Raw genomic sequence first — 10855 nt, forward strand, 5'->3', positions numbered from 1 at the left:
CAAGTTATGTTGGTTTTCAGTGACTTCTTTAAAAAAAAAACAAAAACAAAAACAAATAATTCATCCTCTCCTATCTATCCTCAAAGATTGTTCGTTGATTAAGACAATGAAGTTTAGACAGAAGTATCTGATGCATAACAAAAGCCAAAATTTTCCATGTTTCTTTTCTAAAAACAGACATTGGAATCAATGAGGCAGTATTAAAAAATAACAATATAGTGAAATAGACTTTGATAAAATATGACTAATTATCATTACTAGATTTCAAATATTGAGAAAATAATGTTTCAGAAGATAAACAAATGATGAATATAGCACATCCCAAAATACTAAGGGAATTGTTTTTCACTTTTGTTTGTATATCTTTGTGGTTTTTGAGTTTTACATGGTAGTTTCCTAGGCGAAATGTTTTTGATTAATAGGTCTGTGTTGCTTTATATTTGACACATTTGCTTTCTAGTCAACAATAATATGGTGAAGAGACAGGAGAAAACAATATTATGACAATGACCCAAAATCATAGCAGCTTAAATAAAATAGAGGTGTCTTTCTTTTTCTCTCACATAGAAGTTGAGCTGATGTGGCAACTCTGCTCTGCAAAAGTCCTTATGAGCCCAAGCTCTTTTCTATTGTTGTTCCACCTTTTTTAGAGAATTACCTTCGCTTGTGTGGTCCATGATGGTTCATTACCAGGTGTATCTTCTAACTATGAAGACGGGGAAGGAGGGAACACCAGTCTACTTCCTTAAAAGTTATGACTTGGAGGTTATATAGCCTCCTGCCTCCTCCCACATCCTATTGGCCAGAACTTCGTCACATGGGCCCATCTAACTGCAAAGGAATCTGGGAAAAGCAGTTTTTAACTGAGTAGCCTGTGCCCCTAAAGTTCTATTCTTATATAACAAACCATTAATGAATACATTAGCTCCTGCCATAGTCAGTATCCATCATGAAAAAAAGCTACAACTTTAAAAATATACACTTCAATTTGCCATTTGTAATATGGTGATACCAAAATTATAGGTTCAGAAAAATAATCTGCTGATGACATTTTTTTTAATTAATTAGCTTTATTTTTTAGAGCAGTTTTAGGTTCACATCATAATTGAGCTGAAAATAGAGATTTTCCACATATTCCCTGCCCCAACACATATCTTTCCCACGATCATATCTTGTCATTGTAAACTTGTCCAAACGCATGTGTGGAGTGTTAAGTCACTTCAGTCATGTCTGATTCTGTGCGACCCTATGGACGGATCATCCAGGCAAGAATAGTGGAGTGGGCTGCCATGCCCTCCTCCAGGGGATCTTTCCAACCCAGGGATCAAACCTGCGTCTTTTGCATCTCCTGCATTGGCAGGTGGGTTCTTCACCACTAGTGCCATCTGGGAAGCCCAAACCTATAGCATGTACAATATTAAAAGTGAATTCTTGTGAACTTTGGGTGATAGCAAGACATCAGTGTAGGTTCATCAGTTGCAACAAATGTACTCCTCTGGTGTAGGACGTTGATAATGATGACATTTTCTATATAATTTACCAATCTATTGCCTCGCAGCTCTAATTAAACACTTCATTGCTCAGCATGTGATTTCTAATCATTTTCTCCCTCCCATCTGGCTTCATGTAAAGCATTCTCAGCGGGGGCACTGGAGGGAACCTGGAGGCAGAAGGACTCTTCATCCTGGTTTCTGGTGCGTGTTCTTTCTCAGCAGGTTCCTATGGTGTGTGGCAGTCACCAGGGCATGGTGTCCCTTGCGGGCAGTCTCCCCTGACTCCCAGAGGGAGGTTTCCCAGAGTACCTTCCCCACCAACAGATTCCAATGTGCTTCGTGTGGCCAGCTCTCCGTGGATGGCTTCCCCCTGGCACCCTAGAGGGCAGATTCCCAGTGATTCCGGGTGCCGTGGAACCACAGCTGACTTCTCCTCCATGCACTGGGCCATGGCCTCGCCCCCACAAATGAGGTCTGGATCTCAGTCCTGGAAACAGGCTCCAACTGCAAATCTGTTCCTGCCTTGAGTGCTGTATTTTGGCCTTAGGGGGTAGAATCTTCTATTCCTATATTCTTTTGAGTAACTCTACTTCTTAATACCCAAGCCTCAGCTACTCTGATGATTTTCTGTTACAGTTAATAAATTTGTATTTTTCATATTCCCTGTTGAATTTGAATAGATTCTGTTTCCTGATTGGATCTTGTTTGATATAAATGAGGAAAGTCAATCATATTAAGACAACCAGAGTTTCCCCTTTCTCTTTGTGGAATGTAAGAGGCTGCAGAAAGAAATGGGAAAATTTGTAATATCCCGCTGTGTCATTTTTGAAGTCTATGATTAAGGAGAATATTCAAATATCCTGAGAATATCATGGAAGTAAATACACAAATCAAACCTGACAGCAACAAATTGTTTATGAATCAAAACTTTGCGTGTCTGAAAGTAGTGAGCATTCATGGGAACAGAATCAACGTGGGTGTTTTAAAAAATGCAGTTGTTATGCTGTGATATTTTTCATTCTTTATCAACATCAGATAAAAAAAAAAAAAAGAAACTAAGCCTTTAGAGCGTCCTCCAAAAGTTGTGTTCCTTCTCCTACACTATTCTCTTTACACTTCTAGGGAAGAATATTCACATTAAGTATAGGAAAATGTTTCACTTTGATAGTAAATTATGCTGCTTTCTGCATGACTTCATAGTGACATATTTGTTTTAGACAAGATTATTAGCTGCCCTGCATCCCTAGCCTAGATGGAATCTTTCAAAGCTGTAGCTCTGGAAATTAAGTTGGATACAAGATGGAATTTTGCTAACAGTTTCAGTTGGAATGTAATACCAAGAAATGTTAAGGTGCTAATTTCTTTTTCTAAACTAGCGCTGGGCGGAAGAGAATGAGGACAGATACATGCAGTTCTAAAGGCAGGGGTGTACTTTAGGAGAAGCAATTTCTTCCATTTAGTTACCATCATTCTCCCACATTACGAGTATATATTCAATAAAACTTTTAAAAATTACTATTTATAGATTTAAATGGTTATTTTATAATTATCTCATATATATTTGTTTTAATTAGAAACATGTTGGTTTTATCAGCAATTTTTGCTTTGCATGTTTTTGTTAACATTGTTACTTCAATTTTATATATTTCTTTTAAAAAAGTGAGAGTGAAAGTGCTGGTCGTTCAGTCGTGTCCAACTCTTTGCCATCCCAAGGTCTGTAGCCCGCCAAGCTCCTTTGTTCTTGGAATTCTCCAGGGAGAAATACCCGAGCGGGTTGCCATTTGCTTCCCAGGGGAACCTTTCCAACCCAGGGATCAATTCGGGTCTCCTGCATTGCAGGCAAATACTTTACCAACTGAGACACCAGTCAAGCCCCAAAACTATCATCTAATGCCACTTTGGAGATCGCGTGAAGTTTGCTGTAGTAGCCGCTAAGAAGGAGAGAATGATAAGATGTTGTATTTTCCTTGAGTCCCATTTTCATAGGTGTCTTTGCATAATGAAGCATGTGTATTTATAGTCTTGTGTTTCTGTATTTCAGATCAAGTTTCTTGAAGTTCTTAAAGGTTTTCTTTAGTGGTTTTTGTTTAAACCTAATTTTCTCTTACAGAAAGCTATGTAAATTTGGGTAAATCTTCATTAACTTTAATCAGAACTGTATATAGGTGGCAGATGTTTAAATTTAATGAACTCCGGCAGTGGGTAGTTGTATATGGAGTCAATAGGTGCATATTTAAGACATTTTTTTTCAGCATGAAATGTTTATTTTTATGTTTTCAAGCATCATATATACATTTTGCTTAGGTATTAATTTCTTTTGCATGCAGTCTGTTTTCTTTGGAATTTGTTTTTCTTCTGTAGCAGAAACTGAACTATCTTTTCAAGTTATCTCTGTTGTCTTTGTTTCACTTTAGTCATTGCATTCAGTAAGAAACATAGACATGTTGAAGGATGAGATCTGGGCATGGAATTTTAGGAAGCTCCTTCAAGTGAAAACAACAAGTGGATATCATGAATTATAAATCCAGGTATCTTTGGAGTACTGTTGTTGAAATAACTTATTTGTGTACATCACTCTGTATTATCTCTCAGTTGTTAACTTCTCAGTGTGTATTTGTGGAACAAATGGAAATAATTCAGATGAAAGTGTGTGTGTATATATATATATATATATATATATATTTTTTTTTTTTTAAATAAGAGTACTAGATTCTCTCTTAAACTCAGACTTTCAAGGTACCAAACCTTAAGATAGTTTTCAACTGGAAAAGTATGCAAGTACCTTTAAGTCAACTGCAAAATTCCCACTAAAATTTAGCCTTGAACACATGAAGATAATTCACGGCAGGGGAGCAGTTTAGATGCACTGCCTGCTCTCTGTCCTAACAACTTGATCTATTCTTTACTTCCTATTGTCACAATGTCTTGCAATTGCCAATGACAAAGCCATCGCAAACTCCTAACCTGTTTCTTTCACGCTGGGTCTGGAATAGTAACACCAATGTTCTAGTTCATAAACTCAAACAGCCCCTAAACAGCACCTGAGATCTAAACAGAAATAGGAATGGTATACATATATTCAAAATGTGATAAGTAATAAAATGATGAATTAGTTCAACTGACTATAGAAACTGTCACACAAATACAGCTCAGAACACAGGCAGAAAGCCTTAGGTGCAGAAGATTAACATTCTAGTTCAAATAAGAAAAAAGTGCATTGTATGGAGCTTCCAAGAATATATAATTGTGTGCAGGATTTTTTGTTGTAATTTGGATGGATTCCAACTTTTCCAGAAGAAAGCCTTTGCTTACATATTAAACAAACATATAACAGAAAAACAGAGAGGTAATAAATAAAAACATTTTTTCCTTTTAAAGAAAAATTTTCAAACTGTTTTAACTGATCAATATACATGAAGATGTTCTATTCAGTTACATGTTGGATTCTGCCTTATAAAAATTCTTTTAAAATAAGAGAGCCATTGTGAGTCAGGTGTTAATATATATGTACTATATATATAGTACATATATATATATATATAAAGTTATGAAGCTTGTTGGCAGATCATGGTTTGTTGAAATGGCCAATACCACTGAATCCAAAGTAAACGCAAAGTTACTTATATGCCAGGGGACCTCCACAGTTTGATTAGCAAGAATACCGAGGAAACAAACCTCAGCTTGTAATTTTTTGCTTCAGCTTTGTGGATTACCCTTAATGCATTGTAAATATGTATTAACATAGAATAATATAAATACATGTCCCATGCAATGAAGTCATTCTTCTTCTTAGGTAAAACGATTCCACTATAGGAAAAAATGCAGAACACAACCTTTCATGGAAGATCTCATTTCTCTAAGACCTGCTGAAAACAAATAGCAATGCAATATTGAAAATCAATGCCTACAAAATGTCTAGAGTGTGTAACAAAAAAATGTAGGATTTAATTATATACAACAGGTAGATAAAAGGGGAGGGATTTAAAAATTTGAACTGACACCATTTTTTTTTGGCTGCCATTTCCTTCTCCATGGGATTTTCCTGATCCAGGAACCAAACCTGGGTCTCCTATGTTGCAGGCAGATTCTTTACCATCTGCCACCAGGAAAGCCCCTTTTTCAGGGTAATCCTATGTAAATCTATTAGAAACATAGATTAATTTGAAACTTTTTGAAAACTTTGAAAGACATGAGCTTTTAAGGAAAAATAATATTCTATTATATAAAATAAATTATTGTATATATATAAAAATTATTGAAAGATAGGGCAATTTAAATTGTTAAAAAATTCAAAACCAAAGATCCTTAGTATGACTTTACCCAAAGATGGAAAAAGTGTCTCTTATACGTATGGAATAAATATGGTCAGCAAAGTAACAGAAAAATAAGGAGGGTGCTATGCTACAGTGAACTGAAAAGTTCTCCTTTATTCTCCTTTATCAGTTTATATGTTTATTAATTCTCCTTTATCAGTTTATATGTTTATTAAACACACATAAGTCAATTGTACCTTCCATGTTAATTGCATAGATTTCATCTGTGTGATATGGCCTCGTTGTGAATTAATATCAGTAGATCTTTGTATTAATAACACTATAGAAAAAAACTATGCCGAACCATTGAATTTTTACATCAGTGGCACTCCCCTGATATTATGGAGATATATTCATTTGGAGTTTATATTCAGTACTTTAAATATTAATCCAGAAATACTAGCAAACTCTGACTTGCCTAAAAATCTATTCATTTTATATGCCCTCCCTCAAACCTAGAGAGAAAATCGTAAAACTCAAACTTAGCATGAAAGATGATTTAAAAACTGTTTTTGTTTACCCATTGGGTATCTTGAATACGGTAGACTTGTCATGTTTTATTTTCTATTTAAGAGATGGGACAGGCTGTCCATCTCCACTTGTCATTTACCAGGCAAAATAAATGGGGTTTGGCGGCACGTGCAATAACCGATGCGGCCACGAGGTGGCAGTGAGAGCTTTTTGTCTCCAGAATGCTCACCGTCTTTTAGAGGTTAACGACACAACCCTTGGCCTTGAGTCTCAGGACCCAGGTGTGAAAGCTCACTGACTCTCCTTTCTGACAGTTCATGTTGCTCTTAGATCTCTTGCCTCTGTCCAACCCCATCTTAAGGCGGCCAGTATAACTGCCTTACTTTCTTTACTTTTTAGGAACTTGCGAGTGGTCGGTCGAGGCCAAGTTTGCAAAGGCGAAATAGAAGAGAGAAAGAAGGAAGTGAGAGGGGAAAGACCAACAGCGGACCCAAGTCCCTCTGCCGCTGAATGATACTCAGCTTGCAGAGGACCACAGATGTGTATATTTATTATTTAATTGTCTTCTGCCACAGGCAAAAAATACCCCTGACTTTCTTCAGCATTTTGTGGTAAAAAGTCTATCTTCAGTCATGACCTACACGCATTCCAATGTGAATGCGTGTTTCAAACAATTGTTTATAGTTGGGACCATTAACTGATGACAGTTTAGCTTTCCAGAATGAACTGGTTTTTAATTGACAATGAGAAAAATAATACTTTAAGAAGTTTCTTTAGGTATAGACTGATAAAATCGTTAGAAAAAATTGTAGCTTTAAAGTATGTAAATAACTGAATTTTTATCAATCAAATCAATCAAAGACTAATAATAATTATGAAGGTGTTAGATATTATCATAGCTTGTAACAATGAAGTAATTTGTTTTTCAGGGAAGGAAGCCTTTAAATGTATTCACCTGAGTAAGGGCTTTTGATTCTTAATAAATTTGAGGGCTACATGAAGGGAAGAGACCTCAGATTATTATTTTGATGAGTGGGCTAAGTTGATAAAACAAAGAGGGTGAATTATTTATAAATATATATTAATCAGTACTGCCACTGCTAAGTCGCTTCAGTCGTGTCCAACTCTGTGCGACCCCATAGACGGCAGCCCACCAGGCTCCTCTGTCCCTGGGATTAATCAGTACAGATAAATTGAATTACCTTATTTCAGAGAACATCCCCATTTATTCTCATATATTCCTATTTTAAATTATAAAAACCTTGACCTATATCACACTATGCCTTTCTAGCTAATAAAGCTTAATAAGTATGCTATATAGTTAGTTGACATCTATGCAAAGTTACAATTTATACTGAGGAACCTTAATATGTGTTTTTATTTGATTTTTAAAAACTGCTTATTTATCTTTTAATTGACATTGAAACAGTTTAAAATCTTATAGAATAGAAACAACAACAAAAAACAAAAAACACTAGAATGGGAATTCTGGGGCATTTTGTAGTGTGATTTTAAACTTTGCAAGCATCTGAAAAATAAGAACGTTTTCAATTGTCAAATTTCCAATAAGCTTTGTTTTTATTTTTCCTAACATAGGAAACTTGGCTGAGTAATAACATGTTCAATGGTAGAAGCAGGGATTTAAAAGGGACGTTAATCTCTATTAAAGTAAGTTACCTCTAATTTTGCATGAATACATTTTGTTACTAGGTGGAAAGAGATAATTTATATATATAATATAGAGATCTATTGTGGACCTGCAAAAAGCAAAGATTATTTCTTTATATTTATTTATCTTTTGTTTCCCACAAGCAACCCATATATATGGAGTAGATATGTTTATATCTACTCCATAGATCTGAGGCAGCTATATATATTCCATAGATAAGAGACAAATAAATCAATCAAGTACATTTGCAAAAAGAAATTCTAAAAATCCAGGAAAAGACAGGAATTTCTCTTTTCACAATTCTGTTAACATTCCCATATAAAATTATGGCAAAATTCAGTAGTATTTTAAAGTGATATAGATAATTTATTTGGTGCTATCAGTGATCACACTGTGTGAAATCATGCTCTCAGTAATCACACTGTGTAAAATCACTAGTTTTTAAAACTTATTTCTTCTTCATGACATAGCCAGATAGAAATGGAGTTGAATTATTTGAAATGTGTTTTAATTTTCCATGTATTTTAAAGTTGAAGTTTACTGGCTACTTTGTTGCATGAAGTAAAGTATATTTGCAATATTGTAAATATATACATATTTTTCGTGCATAAACAGAAAACCCAAGGACTCAAGCTAAAATGATTCCTCTATGAGACCAGGACCTTCTCTTATGACTGCATATATTATATTAATTCACTGATCAAGAAGTTTGAATAATGTTCTAGTGTTCCCGTTTTTGTATTTTTTTATTCTGGAGTCTTAGGTTTCAATTTCAATTATTTAGGGAAAATCTAGTCAAAGACTTTTATGTGAGAATTTTAAGGAATAAGAAATGGAAAGCAAAATCATGACAAATTATGTACTAATACCTATTTACCTTAAATCTGAGAAGTAGCATTACAATTTCTTAGATAAAAAGAATGTCTCCATGTCTTTATGGATGCAAATATCAGTGTTGTAGAAGCAGTGTAGGCAAAAATTTCCTTCTAATTTTGGAATACTTTGTAAGGCTTTAAAAGGCAAAGCGCGTAAAGAGTTATCTGAATTTGTGTGTATACAAATATATTCAGATGTTCAAGCAGACAGGAGATGTCTGGGACAGTCTTACTATGTGGTTTTATAGCTTGATGTTGGAGACTGGGAGATGATGCTGTATGAAACATCTCTAAATTTTGCACAGGATGGCATTTTCCTGTGTCCGGAGTGTGAGCCAATTAATGAACAATGATGAATGTTGGTTACATTTAATATGTCATCTAAGGAGCACAATATTAAACATTTAACAGCTAAAAGGAATGTTTCAGACTTGTCCACACATGCCTCCAACTTCCCTCCAAAGGACGACACTGCAGAAAGATCTCATCATGTCCTAAAGGCCTTAGAAGTAAATGCAGTGCTTACTTCAGGAGCACACATACTAAAACTGGGATGATGCAGAGAAGATTAACATGGTCCCTGAGCAAGGATGGTGTGTATCAATACATCCTGCAAGTGTCTCATATGTTTAAACACGAGGCAGTTTTTTTAAAAGGCTTAATTCCGTCGGAGGTCAACAAAAATTTTTAGGTAGCCAACAAGACATCTCGAGAGCCAGTCCATCTGTGAAAAAATGGTTTTTGTTTGTTTGTTCACCAAATCTATATATTGTAAATATATGCGCTTCAGTACAAAAGTAATCATGAGATTATTAACTTTAAATTATGACTCCCAGAAATAAATAATTAATAGACAAATAACAGATTATCTCAGGTGTTAGAGGGTGGTGAGAGGACAGTTTTTTTGTTAAATGAAAGATGAACCAAAAACTTTTATTGGAAGTAAAATAAGATAGATTCTAGTCATATAATAACATTCTTAGACTTCTGACTCTAAATTCCTTGTCTTTGTTACAGGAACTTGATAAAGAGACCAAAGTCATTGTTTGCTTTAAGTTTTATAGTTCTATGAAATAGCTCCAAACAACTAAACTTTAAATAACAAATATTTCATTTTTTTCTACTGTATGCTAAAGAAGAGAAAGAAACCTAATATTCATTGAAAGTTACCTAGTATCTGGTATTATATCCTTTACATGTATTATTTATTTGGTTTTAGAGACATTCCTAAGGTACTAAAATTAAAATTATGGTCATTTTGCAATATTTCCAAGTCACTATTGAAAATATGGCAGACATTCAAATTAGAGATAGATTTTAGGGATTAAATATTTCGTAAGGCAAAAATATATTTTGTTTACTGAAAAAAAAAATTATGAATGCAGTTTGCATTTGACCAAATCTTCTAATCCTGGGCTTGGTTTGTGTTGTAACAGCAGTGCTTGTCAGCAGAATAAGGTAATTGCTGTAGATAATGTTTGAGAAAAACTTCTATTTTAACAACAGAAAATAGTAGCTACACATTCCAGAAGGCTATATTCTAAAATTTTATTTTACAGGATGTTTACGTATTTTAACATTAAATACATAAAAGTAGGTGTTCAAATTCTGATGTAAGTGATAAAGTCAAGCAAACGCTATAAAGTATTTAATATTTGGAAAATCCTTTGAGGAATGGCTGTTCATATAAAGAATTGATGTTCTTCAGTCCATTTTCTACTTTCCCAATCTTCATGGTTCCCTGGGCATTGCCAAATGGACATTTTCAATCCAATTAAATACACAGATTCCATAATTTGCCTCTGTTTTTACTTTCCCTTCTTGATACTTATTTCACTTGGGTTAATATTTGTTCTCAGCTTATTTCCTCATTCTCTGTGTTGAACCAGTTTTTCTAAAAGTCCACTTTTTCTTTGGACTTCCAAATGACAAAAATAAACTGTTTTTAACTAAGGTCAGGAAGAGGTTCACAGAAATCCTGTCATGATTTTAGGAATAGTTAGCAATTCAGACAGGAGCACCAATAAAAACAAC

At 34.5% G+C, this 10855-nt stretch overlaps 1 non-coding gene across 1 annotated transcript; it reads left to right on the forward strand.

The window, feature by feature from the left end:
- The first annotated feature begins 9339 nt into the window (after nt 1–9339).
- LOC122449028 lies at nt 9340–9443 on the forward strand. Its single transcript, XR_006271846.1, has one exon. It is a non-coding gene; the product is annotated as a U6 spliceosomal RNA (small nuclear RNA).
- Nucleotides 9444–10855: the final 1412 nt, after the last annotated feature.

Source organism: Cervus canadensis, chromosome 10, assembly GCF_019320065.1.
Source record: "Cervus canadensis isolate Bull #8, Minnesota chromosome 10, ASM1932006v1, whole genome shotgun sequence".
NCBI lineage: Eukaryota > Metazoa > Chordata > Mammalia > Artiodactyla > Cervidae > Cervus > Cervus canadensis.